Genomic DNA, 21,719 nt, shown 5'->3' with positions numbered 1-21,719 from the left:
TTAACAGTTTAAATGTGTAACTTGTATGCAGATCAGAGTAGAAAATGTCAGAACAGGGCAAAACAAGGCTGCATTTGGGGTAGTCCAACTTTGGCGTAATTATCACTTTCATTTCATTTCAGTCTGATATCACATCCAACTCAGCCACGTTGGAACACAGGCGTAATCATTAGTGATTAAAATATGAACATAAATTATAAGCTTCACAGTTTGAAATATGAAAGATGTATTTTAATTTGCTGTAGGTAATACATTTATCTCGTGAACAGAAATGTTATTCTGCATAAAAAACTATAGAAAAACAGCTATTAGATATACATGCATGAGTGTACAGCATTTAGCACAGTGTGAAGTCGTACTCATTTTGTTCTCCAAAGTTTATTCCGGGTGCTCGTGAAGGAACAAGCACATGGGAATATATGTGAATAGTTCTCTCCCAGTATTTGTTTTGTCTTCCAATTTTATAATTTTTATAATTAGCTCACCTGTCACGTAGTGACAAGGTGAGCTTTTGTGATCGCCCGTCGTCCGTCCATCGTTCGTCCACAATTTCTTGTGAACAAGATAGAGACCACATTTTGCAAGCAATTTTGATCAAACTTGTACAAAACTTGTATTGGCATGATATCTCAGTTCCTTTCAAAAACTGGCCAGAACCCATCATGGGTTCTGGAGTTAATTAAAGGGCCAGAATTTGCTATTTTTGTGCGTCAACAATTTCTTGTCTGCACGATAGTGGTTTCATTTATGATTTGATTTTAACCAAACTTGCACACAACTTGTATCACCACAAGATCTTGGTTTCTTTCTTCAACTGGCCAGATTCCTTTATAGGTTCCAGTGTTATGGCCCCTGATAGGACCAGAATTAGCTATTTTGACCTTGTCTGCACAATAGCAGCTTCATTTATGATTTGAATTTAATCAAACTTGCACAAAACTTATGTCACCATAAGGTCTTGGTTCCTTTCTTGAACCAGATTCCATTATGGGTTCCAGAGTCATGGCCCCTGAAAGGGCCAAAATTAGCTATTTTGACCTTGTCTGCACAATAGCAGCTTCATTTATGATTTTATTTTAGCCAAACTTGCACACAACTTGTATCACCATAAGATCTTGATTGCTTTTTATTCGCCCGAAGGGACATATTATGTTATCGCCTCGGTGTCCGTCTGTCTGTATGTCTGTTGGTTAGCAATTTCCCTTCCACTCTGAAACTCTTGAACCCCTTGAAGGATTTCAAAGAAACCTGACACAAATGTTCACTCATTGAAACAATGTGCAGAGCGCATGTTTCGGATGGCTCACTTCAAGGTCAAGGTCACACTTAGGGGTCAAAGGTCATATGACTTTGTTTTGTGTGTATATTGCTCTGCATTTGCGTCGATTGCAGTGCTCTTGTTTTTATTTGGCAGATCCTTTTGTTCACTTACAATAATTTTTTTTAATTACTTCCCTTTTATGTTACTATAAATAGCTTATTTAAGAAACTTTTTTATTATTGGCTGTAGGGAAAAACCGAGACCACTTTTCTGTGGTACAACATGGATGGTACCTCCAATTTTTAGGTGTATTTTGACATATCTGTACCTTGTAAGAATTTTTTTAATTTTGGTTAAATTCTTCCCTTTGTTGGTCCTGTCCTTTGGACTTAGATTTTTTTCTGAGGATTTAATGGCAAAAAGAAAAATATTTCAAATAGCAAATTGATTCTTGTGCCTGACTTGTAAAATACACTCTATATCAGGTCAGGAGCACTTCGTACTTCCTGAAGAAAGTAACCCACTGACCTACGTTATTGATTTGTTTTTCGCCATTGGTGACGTAACAGCTTTAATACGTCACTATTGGCGCATTTCATTCATACTCAGGTACTGGTAACGGATGAGCACAATGTCTCGGGCTAATTCTAAATGTATTAGCGCAATATTATTTGTATATTTACCTTGCTCTAAAGTTGAACAAGAGGGCCAAAATGGCCCTTAATATCGCTCACCTGTTATCATTGCACTTAAGGACAAGAAGGTCAAAAAATCATAATCAAGATCAATCAAAAGAAATGAGAAAATATAGTTGAAATTTTCTTAAAGTTACTTCAAATAAAATTATTTTCAAATCAGGCCAGTAGTTTCATGCCTGAAGGATTACATCAGAGGAGGTTAGGAGCAAAATTTTGACTGATGAAGCCCAAAGGACAGGAACAACAAAGGGAAGAAATTAAAAATAAATCTAAGTCCTCATGCTTGCAATCATGTCTGAAAGATTGAAGTACCTAAATTATGCCAATTTTTAATAGTGGCTGCTTGTGACTCTGTGGATGGACTGTCAGGGGAGGTAACTAGAGTCACAGATTAGGACTACATTTGGGGTAACTGCTTCAAAATGATGTCGCAACAGCTATATTTGACAAAATCTGATGCTTTGTCTTACAGTACTAAAAATGCCATAAAACCTTAGAAACTGTTGATATCATGCTAAAACCTTGTATTTTTTTCATGTATTTAGGTTTCTTGTACATTTCAAAATGAAACTGGCACAGTGTCAGAGTAAAACATTTTTCTTATATTAGGTGATGTTGAAAGAAAAACTGGCGTATCACATATAGAGATTTGTTGTCTGTATATTATAATTGGGCAACAGTTAAATTCATGTGGGACTGTCAGAAAAATACTACAATTGGTAAAAAAGAAAGAAACCAAAGAAATGGCATAATGGAAGAGCAAAAGTGAATATTAACTTGCTAAACACATTTTCTTTTCTTTGAAATAACTACTACCACAATTTTTAGTAGTGCAGCTGCTGTTCAAAACAAAGTGCAGTTTCAATGTATGACACATGTCCCCTGCAAATGCTTGACAATGATAAATGTGATAAAAAAAAATCGTCAGATTAATGGTTGTTTAATATTTGTGACGGGCGATAAAACTGAGTTGAGATATTGCCTATATGAAAAGATTATCATTCTCAATATTTCCTAGGATTGTGTCAAATTAAATTGACTCAAGTTCTAGACAGGTACCGTAACTCAAAAAGATAATTGTCAAACATGAAACTCCCAGCAATATTCTCATGCTCACTTGATATATACCAATAAAATCTGTAATGTATGGGACAAACATTCATTCACTATATGCCACAATATGCCTTTGACACAGAGGAACACGTAATGACATATCCAGTAATAAATGTTTTTTTCGGACTCATAAGTTACTAAGTCCCAAGTCCCATCTCAGTGAAGAGTCCTCTCTCCGAAACTGTTGTTTGCACATTAGCCGATAAGGTTGTTATTTTGTACACATTTTTAGCTGAACCAAAATTCAGATTGTTTTTGCTTGTCATACAATGTAGGTGGCACTGACAGTCGGCAAAATATAAAACAATATTCAAGCCTCTGAAACTTAACCAAAGCTACAACAATATTAATGTTGTAATAGCTAAATTACTGCCTATGATGAATCAGATTCCAAAAGCCAGTGTGAAGAATATTTATCAATTCGTAATTTCTGCTTTCTAGTACGACAATGCCTGTCTTTCAAGACTTTGTGCCTCCAGCCAGTTGTATGTATGCAGGATGCAGACCTAAAGTAGTCATTGCATATCTCCATTTCATTCATGTTTATATAATAAACATTATGCAATGTTCTTGCATGTCAGCTGTGGTATCTGTATAGTTTATTATGAAAAATGTTTCCACAAGTCTATTTTTACTACAGAATAGATACATACAAAAACACTAATAATATATATCCTTGGTTACTTTGAAAATGGCATATATATGCATACAAGCTACACAAAGAAAACAACAGTAAACTGAGATTATTAGATATAAACCACTTAGAATAGTTGGCCTAAATCTTTGTCAGAATAGTCCAGGTCAGTTTCAATATAGGGTTACAATGTTTATAACTACCCCCCCCACCCACCCCGACAACAAAGTTGTAAGGGGGCGTATACTACATGTTTCAGGTTTGTCTGTCTGTCTGTAGACACAATCTTGTGATTGCACCATCTCTCCTCATCCCCTTGACACAATTAATGAAACTTCACACAAGTGATCAGTAACAACTGTAGTTATGCATGGGGCATGTTAGAGTCTTTCAGAAAAATAATTGCAGAGTTACGGGACTTTGTTTTTTGTTACTATACTATATACATAGACACAATCTTGTGCGCACAATCTCTCCTCATCCCCTTGACACAATTAATGAATCTTCACACAAGTGATCAGTAACAACTGTAGTTATGCATGGGGCATGTTAGAGTCTTTCAGAAAAATAATTGTAGAGTTACGGGACTTTGTTTTTTGTTACTATACTATATACATAGACACAATCTTGTGCGCACAATCTCTCCTCATCCCCTTGACACAATTAATGAAACTTCACACAAGTGATCAGTAACAACTGTAGTTATGCATGGGGCATGTTAGAGTCTTTCAGAAAAATAATTGCAGAGTTACGGGACTTTGTTTTTTGTTACCATACTATATACATAGACACAATCTTGTGCGCACAATCTCTCCTCATCCCCTTGACACAATTTAATGAAACTTCACACAAGTGATCAGTAACAACAGTAGTTGTGCATGGGGCATGTTAGGTTCTTTCAGAAAAAAAAAATTGCAGAGTTACGGGACTTTGTGTTTTGTTACGTTACTATATACATAGACACAATCATGTGCACACCATGTCACCTCATCCCCTTGACACAATTTAATGAAACTTTACAAAAGTGATCAGTAACAACAGTAGTTGCGCATGGGCCATGTTAGGTTCTTTCAACAACAAAAATTGCAGAGTTATGGGACTTTGTTTCTTGTTAACATACTATGTACATACAGTCTGCATAATTATGCAATCTTGTGCACGCCTGATCTTCCGAACCCTTGCACACAATTTAATGAAACTTCACACATTAGTCCAACCGGAAGTTGAAGTGACGATTTACGATGACGTAACAGCCACTATTTGCTGAAATATTTTTTATGCCCCTGCATCTACTGATGCGGGAGGCATATAGTGATCATCCCGTCCGTCCATTCGTTCGTCCGTCCGAGCTCACATTTGCATACTTAGGTGGCTATAGGAACAATAGGTAACTGTACTTTTTCTTTGATGTCATTCATTCCGTAAGGCTTTTATGTGGCTATTTTTCTCTTACGTGGCTAAAAGAACAATAGAGAGAACAAAAGAGTAGCCACATAAGTATCCATATGTAGGAACTTTCGTCCGTCCGTACGAAGTTAACCAAATGGGACTGTTTCGTCTAGCATCAATACGCCTTACTAGAATGACTTGATACTAATGCAGATGTAACCTGTGACCATTCCTCATCTGCAGACATCACCGGACCTCAGTTTGACCTTGACCTTGACCTCATTTTGGACTTAGGTTGCTTTATATGGGCCATCTCATTGTTAACCAAATGGGACCGTTTCGTCTAGCATCAATACCGCTTACAAAATGAATTGATACTAATACAGATGTAACCTGTGACCATTCCTCATCTTCAAACATCACCTGACCTCAGTTTGAACTTGACCTCATTTTGGACTTAGGTTGCTTTATATGGGCCATCTCTTGGTTAACCAAATGGGACCGTTCCGTCTAACATTAATACCGCTAACAAGAATGAATTGATACTAATACAGATGTAACCTGTGACCATTCTTCATCTTCAAATATCACCTGACCTCAGTTTGACCTTGACCTTGTTTTGGACTTGGGTTGCTTTGTATCAACAAGAATGCCACTGGGGGCATCAAGCGTTTATTGAACGCAGCTCCTTGTTACGAGTCTTTTGCTCTGAATTTTAATCAGTATTTTGCTTCCTTTTATGTAGTTATATCAAAATATTACGCGGAATGTAAGAAAATTGATGATGGTAACCGAAGTTATTTGGAATATAGTTGGGTGAAAGGTTACTTGTTACAGCCATTTTCAAATAAAAAAACTGGCAGTTTGATTTGTAATACCTATTTTTCAGTTTCTGTTGATAATTTGTTACTTATATACTAAAACTAAGCTCTAAAATTGTTCAGATTTCAGTAGAAAATTGTGGTTTCTTGAATTGAATTGATGTTACCATGGAAATGAAGCTCGTGACCTATATATCTAAATGCAAAATTCAAAAGCGTTGACACTAGTCTATTTAAGGAACATAGCTTCGGCTTTTTATTTTCATTTAACAAAAATCCATGAAAATAATAGCATCATGCTGAACAATTTTTCAATGAAAAATGCCAGAGGAAGGGTACTTCTGTTAGTATTTTAAGCTGTGAAATTTGTTTGAATAAATGCAGATAACTCAAAAATATAACTTACGTTACAAATAATATGTTTTAAAGCTACAATATTAACAAGAAAGATAATTTTATTCAATATTTTTTTTTTATAAGAAATTACTACAAGAAGCAAGATATAAGCTATTTTAAACATCTCTGTTGTCATGGTTACTTTTAAACTTTAAGAAAAATAGGGTACCATGTAAAGTGCTTGGTATTTTGCTAATAATATCACCCAAATATTCCATGTTGGTCATAAACAGAATGGCACTGAAGCTGTTGAAAACCCCGTTTTTATACATAGATGTTTAAAAATGAGAGAAAATGCGTTTAATACCATGGAAACATGAGCTCTGCGACATACACATTTTAAGCTGATATTGAGATAGCTAATGTGCATACTTGTAAATTATCAATTATGCAGACATTATGGATATCAATGAAACTAAAATACACTGAAAAGTGTTAAATATCCATATTTTACTTCTTCTTTTAATATAAAATACCTTTTAACGGTCATGTTCTTCAAACCTGGATAAAAATAGAACTTGAAGGGACAGAGATAAACGAAATTGAGATTGTAGCAGTTAAAACATCATATTACATGAAATACAAAAAATTGCTGCAGTTCAACTAATTTGAATTTACCCTTGTAACAAGGTAACCTACCTCCTTAAACTAAATTAGATACTATGTTTCAATGGGTTAAAACCTATATCAGGTGAGCGATACAGGGCCTTCAGGGCCTTTTTGTAAAATTTAATCAGTGATATTCAAATGATTGTGCCCCTTGATATAAAATGGTTAATATAGCTGGAAATAGAAATGGCAATATAATGTTCACCAAAGACTACCTTGGCTTGATTTCCTTAGTTGAACTGATGGAAAAGATTATACATTGTATTCTTATACTCAGTTTTTGTTTCTATAGCAACAAGGAGAGGCCACATGCAAACACAAGGAGTTTCTAGAATCTGAAGAAGTTCCTGAATCAATTTCTGTTGACAAGAAACATCGGAGTACTGCTCAGCTAATATATGCTGGATACAGAGTAAGTTACAACTATTTACTATAGATATGTCTCCCCCATAGGTGGAGGGAGACATATTGTTTTCGCCTTTGCCGTCTGTCTGTTCATCCGCATTAAGCTTGTTCGGCTTTCACTGGTCAAAGTGCTGGCCGGATTTCGAAGACACTCCACTGCAGTGTTCAGTACCAAGATTAGTTGTGCATGTGGCAGGCAAGTTCCGCATTGCTGCACAAAATGGCAACAGGAGCTAGAAGTAGAAAAATCTTGTCCAGTTTTCATAGGTCAAACTGCTTGCCGGATTTCGATCAAACTTCACAAGAGTGAACAGTACAAAGCCTAGTTGGGTATATTGCTGACACGTTCAGCTTCGCTGCACATAATGGCCGCCAGTGCTAAAGATAAAAAAATTTTGCCCGGCTTTCTCAGATCAAACTGCTGGCTGGATTTTGATTAAACTTCACAGGAGTAATCAGTACCAACCCTAGTTGTGCATATTGCTGGAACTTTCACTTCACTGCACAAAATAGCCACCAGAGCTAAAAATAGAAAAATCTTGTCAGGTTTTCACAGGTCAAACTGCTGGACAGATTTCAACAAAACTGCCTTCATCTTCATGTATTAAATCCGTTAAAACCAACTTCAACTTATGTTTTGACTTTCACCCTGTATACCAACAAACATGCCCCTCTCCCATCTTTAGAATACATAGGGGAGAGACATGTGTTTTTGTTACAAAAAACACCAAGTTTTTGGCTGTGCTTGGGGTGCTTTGAGGCCTAATTTTAATCCCCCGCCACAAGTGGTGGGGTGTCATAGGAATGGTCTCAGTCCGTCTGTCCTTCTGTCTGTTTGTCCTTAACACTTTTGTGTCCGCTCAATATCTCCTAAACCCCTTGAAGGATTTTCATCAAACTTGGGTCAAATGATCATCTCATCAAGACAATGCGCAGAATCCATGAGTCATCTGTGTTGGCTCAAGGTCAAGGTCGCAACTCAGGGCCAAAGGTTTGAGCCTTCCATTTTGTGTCTGCTCTGTATCTCCTAATCCCCTTGAAGGATTCATATGAAACCTGGGTCAAATGATCACCTCATTAAGAAGATGCGCAGAACTAATGAGTCAGCCATACCGGCTCAAGGTCAAGGTCAAGGTCACAAAGGTTTGAGCCTTCCATTTTGAATCCACTCTGTATCTCCTAAACCTCTTGAAGGATTTTCATTAAACTTTGGTCAAATGATTACCACATCAAGAACTCATGAGTCAGCCATGTCAACTCAAGGTCAAGGTTACAACTCAAGGTCAAAGGTTTGAGATCTGTATCTCCTAAACCTCTTGAAGGATTTTCATGAAACTTGGGTCAAATGATCACCTCATCAAGATGATGTGCAGAATTCATGATTCAGTCATGTCAGTTCAAGGTCAAGGTCACAGCTCAAGGTCAAAGGTTTACCCTTTCACTATCCATAACAGTAGTGGTGGATTTAGCTGTCTTTGGACGTTTTAATAACCTGATAAGTTATGGACTTGACAGATAAGCTTTGGTCACTAGTAAGATCATCAGTAACGTACTCAATGTCTTTACCTAATACTAAGATACCCGAGTCATCAGCATACAGGAGTAATTTATGACAAACACAGGCTCCATATCATTCATATAAATGAAAAATTGGAGGGTGGCCAAAGATTGAACCCTAGTGGGGCCCGCATGTGACCTTGGCACTAGATGAAAATACACAAGAAATATTGACCAATTGTGTAGGTCTAGATAACTAAGATCTAAACCAGAAACCAGTGAATAACATCATTTGAAAACCCCATTTCACCAAGTTTTATTAGTAAAATATCATGATCGACAGTGTTGAACGCCTTTTGTAAGTCTAAAAGGACCATACCAACATAATTGGCATAATCCATTTTAAATTTAATAAAGATGTAAAAGACGGGTATCAGTGCAATACAGTCTAACCTCTCTTGAGCAGTCAGCCAGGGGAATAATTTGCCCGCTTAAGTGAGGTGGCAGCTGATCAGAGGGGCAGCCAGAATATTTATATATTTCAGACTTATGACCTGTGTTCAGTCATAACATAAGGCCCGTATCTTTTTTGTTTTACTCTTGCCATTTTACCAGAATACATGACGTGCATTTAAATTCGCAATACTAATGGTCTTCTTCGAAATCGACAACTAGCAAACAACAAAAATTGTCATTTTCACCATTTCTGTAAAGGGAAACTACTCTACACACTTTTTGTCTAGACTAAAATCTAAGATTGCCACTACGTTCCGTTAAAGATTGAGTGGTTTATATTTCATTCAAAACAAAATTTTGATAGTATTTTGAGAAAGAAATATAAAAAAAATCACAAATATGCTGATACTAATTAAAGATTACTGAGATCAAACTGTGAATAACAAAATTGACACTAGATGACGCGCTAATTGCTGATAATTACTGGCCATTTTATCATAACAAAAATGATGATCACACCTTTTGTTATCAGTTTGAATTGAGAGGTATGGAATATACAGTCGAGACTGCCTTAACGACCCCCTGAATTTAGCGACTCCCTGTCATATGCGACCCTATTTTATGCTCCGGACGCAATTTACTATTAAAAGAGTCTGAATTAAGCAACCCCCTGCCTTACGCGACAAGCGACTGTGAAATCAGGCTCCCGAATCGATATTTAGACCGTTTTCAGCGACTTTGAGACGCTCCCTCGCAAGATTTTACACGATAGAGTTACCGTTCTTTATCACGCGTGATGTTGTTTGAGACGAGAACTTAATTGTTTACAAAAAATGGCTGATGAAAAACATAAAAAAGAAGAATGTTTCTCATTGCAGAGTTGGTGCAGCCATTCAGAGCATGCGCGGAATTATTATCAAATGGAACGCACGACAAAAATACTGACATTAGAACAGCGTGTTAAGGGACTTGAATTGCTCGATTAGGGAAAACCAGCGTATAAAATCGCTGAGGAATTCGGAGTCGGTGCATAAATTAACTTTATTCCTGGTGAAACAAAAATATGGCGGTAATTAACAGGAAACGACGAAGTAAACACAGATTAAAGATGCAGTCAGTAATCGAATAAATGTCAATGAACAATTAGTACACAAAAATATAAATATCATAAACCTCAGTGTGTAAATAGTTCAAATGGAACTTTTATATTTTACTGCTCCCCTTTATTTTCTTGCCAGATCATGAGCTTAACTCATTCTGCCCGCACGACGCATTAATGCGTCGGCCAATTGTTATCTGAATACCGCGTGACGCTTCTAGGCGGTCTTGTTATCTACATCTGGAAACCGCACGCCGCGTACATGCGTCTTTACAGTAATAGCTCTGAATTCCGCATGACGCATTCAGTCGTCACATTTCAATTGGTCTTAAATAAAATCTTTTAGTGCTTTCTAACAAGTTGGACCAATCAAATTTTTTGTTGCCTAACATTTTTAAAACATAAATAAAATCGGCTGTTGTGAAAAAATAAATGCTTTCGTTGAAGAAAGCTGTAAAAGCGAGCGTCGTTCGAGTTAAAATTTGTGATTTCTCGAAGCCTGGAAATTACGGATGATTCTTTATATGACCGAAACATAAAAAAATGAATGAATAAATAAATAGATACCAACAAATATTCTTTGAGAAATGACAGTTGAAATAATGCAACCCAAAAGTATATACTTTTTCGCTCGTCGCTATGCGGAAAATAATTCCATCTGCGGGATCAAACAATTTTACGGATAAATGAGTTTTATTCTCATTATTATCATTCTTACGTTTTATTACAATAAAATCATCATTAAAATTGTGCCAGAATGTTTTTAAAATCTGTCAAAATCTAGCAGAGATAAGAATAAAATCCCAGCTATGGAGCTAGAAAAGGTGTTGAGTATATTCTTTATAAGTACGGTTCTAAACATTTGAGTGCGGAAAAAAATTGAATTATAAATGATCGGGTATTGTTATAAAAATACACGTCAGTAAAGACAGACGTACGATATAACAATGCTCATGTGTGTATGAAAAAGTAAAAACATCTTCGTTGGTATCTATTTATTTATTTATTCATCTATTTATTTTGTTGTTAAACTTCGAGACTGCCTCTTGATCTATAGAATGAAGTGTTAATAATAACTCAATTATTTCGACAGTTTGTTTGTGATACTTTAGGAACTCCACAAAATTGTTTCAAAATTCAAATTTTCATAAAGTACATGTATATGTTTTCTGAAAATTAGCCCAAAATAATCTCATTTTCAGCACAATAATTTCCGTCTAAAATAGCTAAAATATTTATTTTATTACATCTTCATACTAAACACATACGCTATTATTTATGAGAAATAACTTTATTTGGATGCGGTTTGATTGCCTGGATGCGTATAAATGAGTAAAATCAGTGTTAGAAAATGACAATAATATGTATTTAAAATTATTTTTAAGAATTGTTCATATTTGTTGTTTAAATACGTGCATGATAAAATTTAGCATTTTATAAATGTTGTTTAGCCAAATCAAAATCTGATGAGAGAGTACGGTCATTTGTTTTGTGTCTTTAATTCAACAGTCTGTTGAAATGATTGTACTACAAAGCTGCATGAAATTAACTTTGTTGCGTAGCTACTTTATTTACTTACAAGGAGTACAAATTCCATATCTATTAGCACATACAAAGAGCTATAAAAATAAATAGATTGGCAACTTGAAAGGCATATAGAGCAAATCTCGCCAACCTCCCGTGACAAAAAAACGTGATCTCGTTACCGGAAGTGGCGCTTTCTCCACGCGCCATTTTGTATGCGAAAGCAATTATTCATCGGTAAAATAATTATCACCGTATGACCACGCTTCTTTCGATGGCAAAAAAACCCCTGTACTTCGTGTCTTAAGACCATTTCTCATTAAACTAATTTTGTTTTAGAAGCTAACATGTATTTTAAATGTAGTTTTAAAGGTACAAATTGTAACTCCATGCTTGCCGATGTTTGTTTTTAGTAAGATAACGCCGAATCACGCTCTGACACGAGCTCACGCGAGATTACAGCCAGTTGCCATTCTGTGTATTTTATACTTCTTTGGCACATATTTGATGTCATATGTCACTAATTAACAAAACTATCCCAAACAAAAAACTACAAAATCTATGTTATCTCTCAAAACATCTCTCGGTATTCAGGGCAGATTGGCTTATCAGCCTCCTAGGTGGCTGAAAGATAAATATCAGCAGGGTAGAAGTGGAGATAACGCTTTAGGGCATTATGAGTTAAATTTGTTTTATCAACATCATACGAATGATGCAACTAATTTGAAATTTATATTTTATCAATATGCAATTAAAGAAATAGTATTTAATCATTTTCCACTCCTACTTTAAAAGAGGCCAATATATAAGTATCCGATATTCATGTACTTTAATTGGAAAAAATATATGAAACCAGCGTCATCCTGTTGAGTGAGACTGTTTTAAGAGACTCCCTGTCATATGTGACCTTTTTCGCTGCTTCCCAAAGTCGGTCTCTTAAAACAGTCTCGACTGTAGTGCTGAAAGTATTTGTAAATGGACAGCGAAAAATGGTACTTTATACAACTTGTTTATTCACTCATTTTAAAAACGAACCACATTCTGTCCGTCCATCCGTCCTTCCGCAATTTCGTGTCCAGTCCATAACTCTGTCATCGATGAAGGGATTTTAATATAACTTGGCACAAATGTTCCACATGATGAGACGACGTGTCATGCACAAAACCCAGACCCCTAGCTCAAAGGTTAAGGTCACAGTTGATGGTCAAAGGTCAACAGGGCTTTTTTCCTGTCCGGTCCATACCTTTCCTGTCCATGAAGGGATTATAATACAGTCAATCTTGTGTTAAGAGACCACCCAAGGGACAGGCAAAAAGTGGTCTCTTAGGACAAAGTATGGAAATTGGGCATGATTATTGGACTTAATGTAACTATGGCTTATTTTATATATGGTAGTTTGAGTTCTAACTACTTAATAAAGAATAACCAATGTTGTTTGCGTGGTTCGAAATGTCCTTTTTATTATTTATTAATTGTATCACATTTTGTATCACATCCTTATATTGTCTTTGACACTAAACAGTCTGGTATTTATCTAATGAACATTTTCCTAATCAAACGGTGACCGAAACACGGTGACCTGAAATACACAATTAGCAATAGTAAATAGAATGCAACAATAGAAGCTTATACCTGAAAACATACATGTATCTAAAGTTCTTATGTAGTGTTATACATGCACATTTTACACTTAGTAAATATACATAAATCTGCGGGTTCAGTGGTCTATAAATACTTAAATGAAATCCTGTATCATATGTAATACACATGAAATACTCGTCTCACACACTGCATATAAAAATATCTACTCAATAAAGCACTACACAAAATAGTTTACACAAACTCACCAAATTATGGACTTGATCACACTAGCTACCTTACACAACACATCTTCGCCTGTCTCCCGTGAGTGCTTTACTGTATTAAACTGCAAATTTAAAAGAACAACATGTGCAAAGGTTTTCATAGTTGTGATATGGTTAAAAATAAGTTACGAGGTTAGAATTTCTACTGCCATTTTGAACGACATGTACATTACTCATGTATACGGAAATTATGCCAAATATAAATCTTTTACTTAGATAATAAACAACTCTTCGTTTAGAATGAAATGATCCGCAAACAGAAACATTTGAAATAAACACAATACCTATTAAATAATTCCATTATTTAAGTTCCTTTTTAAAGAACTCTACAGAATAACCAACATGTCTGCTCTATCAAACTGAAAACGGCGCTCTGCCCCGAGACAGCTGATCACGAGAACCAATAAAAATAGAGTTCAAATAAGGTCAACAATGTCAAAGGTAAAAACTGGAATGGAGGTCTCACATAACAACAACTGAGAGGTCTCACACAATTGATGGTATCAGAACCCTAAATTATCACCCTGTCACATTAAGTTTTCACGTGGTGTATGTAAGAGACACACTGGGTAAGGATGCAGATAAAATACATGTTATTCATATCAATTTAATAGTTTGAAATTCTCTTCATTTTATGCAAGTGTTTCAGAATAAAGATTAACATATGCATGAAATATTTACATACATCAATAAAACTTTAAAGTGTAATAAAGTTTGTTTTACTACGATAAAATCAGCTGAATTTCACACAGTGTTATTACGTTTCAAGAACGAAGCAAGCCATCCCGTCGATGTCCTAAAGTTAATGTCCCCAAGATCACTCGCGAACTTAAGAGCTTGAGTGCACAAGACAGGCCCAGACACGAGCATTCTCCTAGCAGTCACATCCTTAAACCACTCATATACCAAATTGTTTACATCCTCGTGAACAGTTACTCTCCTCGCGCATTTACGATCACCTGAAACATTTTTAACGTTTTTAATATCCTCCAACACTTCTGCTTTCCGTTTCAAAATCATGATCAACAATTAGGTAAAATTTGCTGTCTTATCGGTAAAATTATCCCCCTTGAAATCGACTGGCTGTGCGCTATCAATTTTTATCTGGTTGATATTTTCCAATAGAAACAAAGAAGGAAAAAATGTTTGAACAAAAATTGTTTTAATTAGAATGAACACACAATATTTATTATCCTATTGAAGTGTTCGTCATTCTTTTCTCTTTACAAAGATATAAAAAATATTTATCTAAAATGAAGAATTAATGCTTCCCTTGGCGATTAAAAAACACCACTATCAGTCTCTGTTTGCGGCATACAGTTACCGAATAAAATAAGCAAAAGCCTGTGGTACAAATCTTATTCGTTCCCCTGTAGCCACTTTATTCATAATTTGAGAATATTTATTATCTTATTGAAGTATTCTATAGACAATAAATTTTTTATATATGTTTTTATTTTGAAATTATTTTAATGTCTTCTTGCTTCCCTAGACATTTAAAAGTTGGTGATGTTTGTATTATTTCTTTATTTGCTCGTGTCCGTGGTATATCCGAACGCGTGCGGAAACGCACGAACTCGCCCGAAGTTAAGCTGCCGATGATACAGAAAGAGCTGATTGTTACCACAGAGTATTATTATCAATTGGTAATTCTTACTGCATGCATCAGTATAAAAGAAAAAAGAAAGAAAGGTAGAGAGAGAAGAAAGGAAAGTCATAACAATTTCATGAATTAAATTTACAGATTTTCTAGATTATCATTTTTTATTAATCTGGTTTAACGACAAAGATATTGTGCAAATAGAGCGGTATGTGATCAATTAACCAGGTGTGCAACTTGGCAAAATACGTTTTATTATTGCAAATAATTATAGAAGTGTTAATAACAGTGTGGGAATAATTTCAGTTATATTAAGGCGAACCATAGTTTTTGGGAATTATTAACTTTCCGCAAAATAAATGTTACAGGGAAAGATGCTGACGTATCATATTAATAAAATCATAACACATGATGCACATTGCAACTATATATATTTCTTTCTAAAAAAAGATATAGCCACTGTCTCGTATTTTAAAGATTCGTTTAATTATATTTATACCCCTTAGTTCAAGTTTTAACCATTATATGTTATAAAGAATTTATATAATGCAACATTTTGAATAAACATAGCATAATGATTGAGTATTTGCTTGTATTTGATTAAAAGTATTTTTTCCTGAATACAGGTAATTTGTTTGATATTAAAGTAAAGATACATAGAACATATGTTAAAGGTTTGCCTTAGAGTGAAAATATTATATTATAAAAGTTTTGTGACAACATCGTGAAAAATTTTCGTTTATTGATTTATTTAGTTTAAAAGATAATGAAAAATCTGTAATCCCTAGTTCATATAGTACAAATATTCGTGATAATTATTATGAATAACATTTCCACTACATTAGTGTCACATTATCCTAAATCTTTCCTAAAAGACTTTTTCTATGATGAGCTTGTTTTGTTCTTAGGTTTTTCCACTTTTTATTTTAAAAATCTGACATTTATTAAATCAGTCAGTCAGTCCCTTTGAGAAAACTTGAGAAGTCATAATTCGCACATACTTTACTACACAATGACTGGCTTGGGGGCAAATAGGTCACACTTTCAATTAACAGGCTCTAGTGTCATAAAAAGATACCTTTTACATTGTCTTTGTTTTTCTGTTTATTTTTCATTAGTGCGTGACAATATGTTTTTCAAATGTTAATTACATAGCAAAATTATTTTTGACAAGTTAAATTTCCATTGAATGTAATGAAATAAAACGTATTTCACATTTATTTATTTATAATAACTGAAAATGAAATTGTCAAGTTTGTAGGCACTTTTAAAAATTATATTTTTTTCCTGCTTTCTATTTTTTAAGATAATAGTAGTTTCATGTACATGTATGTTGTGCTTGCCTAACATACATGATTTTGTGTATTTATATTTGTGTTTATGTCTCAGTTTCTTTAATGTAAAATATAAAGAAGGTAATGCAGTGTTGATCATATTTGCACAGAATGTAGGACGTTTTGGCCAGCGGACATTTTGGCCCTGACGTTTCGGCCTAGGATCTTTCGGCCTAGGATGTTTTGGCCAGGCATTTTTTGGGGGTAGGACGTTTTGTCTAAAAATAAATTGTGGCTCCATATCATGCAAAATATGGTCTGGAGATTATTCTAAAGAATGTTATAGTCAAAGAAATATAAAAACATTTATTTTTATAGCTCTTTGTTATAGTGTAAGTAAATAAATGAAACTGATGATAAAACATACTCATGGTATTTTATTTTTATTTCTTTATAATCTTTTTATATATATATATATATATATATATATATATATATATATATATATATATATATATATATATATATATATATATATATATATATATATATATATATATGTGTGAAAATATTTGCCATTTACAACAAATCAAGAGTTATGAAAATAAATTTTATTCACAATTATTTTTCTTTAAAAACTATCAATTATACTGTAACATCTGATAACATATTAATATCCATATCATATTTTGCATATTATGGAAATAATTTTTTTTGGGCCAAAACATCCTACCTCAAAAATTTTCTTGGCCAAAAGATCGTAGGCCAAAACGTCCGTGGCCAAAACGTCAATCCTCCTATTTGAGGATATACTATGCAAAATTTTAATAAATAACGTAGTGTCTTCTTTTTTCGTTTTGTATTTTACATTATTGAAAAAAAGAATTAAACCAAGTTGTTACTCTGTATGTAACCTGATAAATGTAAAGATGACTATATTTGTTGTTGTTGTTTTACCGGTACTAAAATTGGTGTAAAATAAGTCACCCTTCCCATGTTTTTACAGTAGATCTCTGATCTATAATCCTTGTTTTTTATGATTGGCGCCTCCCGTAATATGATAAGCGGAGATAGCTGAACCATAACGATCTGCAACACTCGCTAAAAAATATCCGATAGTGAACGATAATTAGCTAGACGGTCTAAGGGAGACAACAATTTATAGCGTTGATCTCAATAAACAAGGAAAGATAATAGAATCGATTTTTGCCCAATTCTTCAGTATGTGTTTTGGATCTGGGTTTTCCTACGCCCATTTCTTCAGCCAATTTACGAGCAATTTTGTTCTTACTTAATTCCAACACACGAGCTCTATCATCCAACTTTAACACTTTCCGTTTAGACATATTCAAGATCAATCAATTACACATAGGATAGTTTACAATACATATATAACACGATATGCGATTTTCCATATTTATCAAGGTCAAGTTATTATTGGAAAAAATGGGCGGATCTTAAAAACAACGACAAATTTGATTGGTCATATCGGTCTCTCGCTTACAATTATGCAGTGATTGCGGGATCCCATCAGATGTTGCTTACATTTCTCACCTTTTGCAATCGAGAATTAAGTGTAAACACGTTCTCATAATTAATCGGCGTTAGTGTTTGATGTAAAGATGATTTAATATGGACATAGTTAAATTTTAGCGGTCGCTTAACCAAAAAGATCAGTCAGTTTTGCCGAAAATCAGCGGTCGCTGGTCACGTTAGACAAAAGTCGTTAAGCACAAATATTTTAATAGTAAAAGTGTTCGGGGGGAATTCAAAGTGGTCGTTAAAGACAAATGGTCATTGAGGACACGTGGTCGCATCCACAATATTGACTGTATTACTTGGCACAAATGTACCTCATAATAAGACAATGTGACTTTGGGGTCACCAGGTCAAAGGTCAAGGTCACAGGGGCCAACGTTAACTTTTTGCATGAAGGCCTTTTACTTGCGAACCACTGCACCCAGGACCTTCAAACTTCACATGCTGATAGTACTTATTGAGTACACCACCCTTACTGACCTTGGGGTCACCAGGTCAAAGGTCAAGGTCACAGGGGCCAATGTTAACTTTTTGCATGAAGGCACTTTACTCGCGAACCCCTGCACCCAGGACCTTCAAACTTCACATGCTGATAGTACTTATTGAGTACACCATCCCTACTGACTTTGATGTCACCAGGTCAAAGGTCAAGGTCACAGGGGTAAATGTTAACTTTTTGCATGAAGGCACTTTACTCGCGAACCCCTGCACCCAGGACCTTCAAACTTCACATGCTGATAGTACTTATTGAGTACACCACCCCTACAGACTTTGGGGTCACCAGGTCAAAGGTCAAGGTCAAAGGGGCCAATGTTAAGTTTTTGCATGAAGGCACTTTACTCGCGAACCGCTGACCCAGGACCTTCAAACTTCATGTGCTGATAGTACTTATTGAGTACACCACTCCTACTGACTTTAGGGTCACCAGGTCAAAGGTCAAGGTCACAGGGGCCAACGTTAACTTTTTGCATGAAGGCACTTGACTCGCGAACCACTTCACCCAGGACCTTCAAACTTTACATGCTGATAGTACTTTAGGAGTACACCAACCCTACTGACTTTGGGGTCACCAGGTCAAAGGTCACAGGGGCCAACGTTAACTTTTTGCATGAAAGCACTTTACATGCAAACCAGGACCTTCAAACTTCACATACTGATAGTACTTATTGAGTACACCACCCCTACTGACTTTAGGGTCACCAGGTCAAAGGTCAAGGTGCTGCGGGGGCATTTGTCACCATTAGTGACAGCTCTTGTTTTAGGATTAATTATGTCTCCCCCAGGAGACATATTGTTTTTGCCCTGTCCGTCCGTCCGTACGTACGTCACACTTCATTTCCGAGCAATAACTGGGGAACCATTTGACCTAGAACCTTCAAACTTCATAGGGTTGTAGGGCTGCTGGAGTAGACGACCCATATTGTTTTTGGGGTCACTCCGTCAAAGGTCAAGGTCACAGGGGCCTGAACATGGAAAACCATTTCCGATCAATAACTAGAGAACCACTTGACCCAGAATGTTGAAACTTCATAGGATGATTGTACATGCAAAGTAGATGACCCCTATCGATTTTGGGGTCACTCTGTGAAAGGTCAAGGTCACAGGGGCCTGAACATTGAAAACCATTTCCGGTCAGTAACTTGAGAACCACTTGACCCAGAATGTTGAAACTTCATAGGATGATTGTTCATGAAGAGTAGATGACCCCTCAGAATTTTAGGGTCACTCTGTTAAAGGTCAAGGCCACAGGGGCCTGAACATGGAAAACCATTTCCAATCAATAACTTGAGAACCTCTCGACCCAGAATGTTGAAACTTCATAGGATGATTGTTCATGCAGAGTAAATGACCCATATTGTTTTTGGGGTCACTCTGTTAAAGGTCAAGGTCACAGGGGCCTGAACATTGATAACCAGTTCTGATCAATAACTTGAGAACCACTTGACCCAGAATGTTGAAACTTCATAGGATGATTGAACATGCAGAGTAGATGACCCCTATTGATTTTGGGGTCAGTCTATTAAAGGTCAAGGTCACAGTGGCCTGTTCATGTAAAATCATTTTTTGGAAATAACTTGAGAACCACTTGACCTACAATGTTGAAACTTAATAGGATGATTGGACATGCAGAGTAGATGACCCCTATTTATTTTGAGGTCACTTGATCAAAGGTCAAGGTCACAGAAGCCTGAACAGTGACTTGAGAACCACTAGGCCAAGAGTGTTGAAATTTAGCGGGATGATTGGACATGCCAAGTAGATGATCCCTATTGCAGCCATTAGTGTCTCTTTGACTTTTGCTCCTGACCCCTATTGACTTCTTGCCTATAGGACTTTGCATTGGGGGAGACATGCGCTTTTTTACAAAAACATTTTCTAGTTTCCCTTTGTTGTTACTATAAATAACTTATGTGATAACATTTTAATAATCGGCAAAAACAATTTAATATGAAAACAACTGTGGGTTTTTATATATGCACATTTTAATCCAAATGTTTTGTTATAACATATTGTTTATATAGTTCAATATTGTTTATACATCATTGACAGATATAGTGGACACAACTTGACCCCGATGGTTGACCTTTGCATTATAATAGATTATAAGGCATAGCCTATTATTGAAAAGGAGTGTACGTACAATACGAGCTGCACGAGAAAAAGGAAATATCATTTTGTGTAAATATAAGTGTATTGTAAAGTTTTAACTGATCAGTTGTAAGTATATATACTTTGATACTGCACTGTACAAACTCATTCCATATAAATATACACGGCTACCTTAAACACCCTTGATTTCTACAATGAAATAATCGATATGAATAGTCAGCCTAAGGTCAACCATCGCGGTCAAGTTGCGACTACTATATCAGTTCATTATATTATTCTGCAGTAGAGAAAATTAGGAGCCTTCCAGTAGGGGACTTTGTATTGCATGGCAATACTTCATTCACTTGTTGATTAAAGAAAATGGCTCGGACATTTCAAAATATAAAAATATTCACATTTGATTGGTCAATTAATAAAAATTGTGCTTTTGTAGTAAACATTCTTTTATGCAGATAATTATTATAGTTATTATCAAACTGTCGCGAAATAAATAATCCGTTGCTAAATAAACAGATGTTCATATTTTCGCATACGTTCTTTGTTCTCTAACGGTCCTGAGCTTTTGAAAAAATGAGAATGATTTGCCGCTAATAGGGGTAAATATGGTGGTCAGGAGGCAAAATCGTTGACCACTGACCGCAGATGAGGGGTGACCGCTGACACAGGTAATAAAATAAGAGTAAAAATCGATAGGGGCGTCACAGCTGACCATTGGGAAGGGGTGACCGATGATCAGGAAGGACTGTTAGAGGGGTTAGACTGTCTAAACCCAGACTGATGGGTATAGAGTAACTTATTTTCAGTTTAATAGCTCTCAATCTGACCATAATATTATTCTTTCAAGAAATTTTGACACAACAGTTCAGACACCGAATGGTAATTACCTGCTTCCGTCCTATTACTCTTTTTATACGCCTGAAAGGATGTAT

The 21,719-nt window shown here is 35.5% G+C and overlaps 1 long non-coding RNA gene across 1 annotated transcript; it reads right to left on the bottom strand.

Annotated features, from left to right (window-relative positions):
* Positions 1-13,333: 13,333 nt before the first annotated feature.
* LOC128553675 (uncharacterized) lies at positions 13,334-14,252 on the bottom strand. The gene is made up of 3 exons (XR_008369405.1): positions 14,052-14,252; positions 13,750-13,829; positions 13,334-13,481 (listed from the first exon to the last, which is right to left on the bottom strand). It is a non-coding gene; the product is annotated as an uncharacterized LOC128553675 (long non-coding RNA).
* Between the last annotated feature and the right edge of the window lie 7,467 nt (positions 14,253-21,719).

Source organism: Mercenaria mercenaria, unplaced genomic scaffold, assembly GCF_021730395.1.
Source record: "Mercenaria mercenaria strain notata unplaced genomic scaffold, MADL_Memer_1 contig_4173, whole genome shotgun sequence".
Classification (NCBI taxonomy): Eukaryota; Metazoa; Mollusca; class Bivalvia; order Venerida; family Veneridae; genus Mercenaria; species Mercenaria mercenaria.
This window is presented reverse-complemented; position numbering and strand designations above follow the sequence as displayed.